Below are 1,156 nucleotides of genomic sequence, written 5' to 3' on the forward strand. Positions count from 1 at the left end.
GGTGGGTCGTTAAGTTTCTGGAAGAAAAAGTAAAAGAAAATATATAAAGTAATGAATATTCAAGAGATTAGTATAGAAGAAAAAAAAATTATTTTGTTGTTATATAAATAAATTTTAATTATGAAATAACAAAAAAAAAAAGCAAAGAAAAAAAAGAGAAAAACTTTTCAAGGATTCTCTCAAGACAATGTTGTATAAGGACATCTTCTTTTCCGCCACAGTATATATATGATTGCTATGAAAGAGATTACTTTTTTTTTCTTGTTTAATTTTTATGTAGAAAAAAAAGATTCTAACGCAATTCCTTAAAAAAACTTTCAACGGAAGCAGAAATAATAAAGTATCCGAATCTTTCTATTCCAATTCTAGTATATAGCATAGTCACTTATAAGGAATTATAGAACGTTCAGTATACATACTTTCATTCATGTGAGGTAATTTTAATATTTAGAATATTGTGGTAGTAAGCAAGTATTTATTTGAATTTTTAAATGTAGTCCTCGTATTCTTCTTATTTAAATGAGTATTTGGTGATCTTTGAACAATAATTTTGTTTGGTTTTAATTTTTGGTTCCAATAATTTACAATTTATGAATTTATTTTTTGGTATTGAATTAGAATTTGATATTGAATTAGATATTTAATAATTGGAATAAAGAAAAAATTTGAAATTTACAAATTTTTTTAAAAATTCCATAAATTAAGTTTTTGTTCTATACTGACTTTCTTTTTTGGGAAATCAAGTTGGCATCATTTTATTTAATTTATATATAAATTCAGGATTCTACAAATAGGATCTTGTAATACCCATAATTGGCTATACAGAAAGGAGTTGTTAAAGCGATGTGGTAGAATGAGACTTTACATTCGGGTTTAGTAAAAATTTTATTTAAGATGCAAGGAGGAGATATGGTAATATTTGGACATATGAAATTTGATGATATATGCAACTGATTAATCTTTTTACAAAGCTGTCGCTGAGACTATATAGGGTTATAGCTCTAATAACATAAAAAATATTTAAAAAAAACTCTATCTAAAATTTTATTTCTTTCGTTTACTTTAAGTATTCGGAAAAATTCTAATTTAAAAAAATTTGAGTACTTTGAAGTGTTATGAGGAGAGTGGGAGGCAGAGATATAACCTTCATATTAAG

The sequence above is a fragment of the Condylostylus longicornis genome, unplaced genomic scaffold (assembly GCF_029603195.1).
Source record: "Condylostylus longicornis isolate FDR11 unplaced genomic scaffold, ASM2960319v2 ptg000030l, whole genome shotgun sequence".
In the NCBI taxonomy this organism is placed as follows: domain Eukaryota; kingdom Metazoa; phylum Arthropoda; class Insecta; order Diptera; family Dolichopodidae; genus Condylostylus; species Condylostylus longicornis.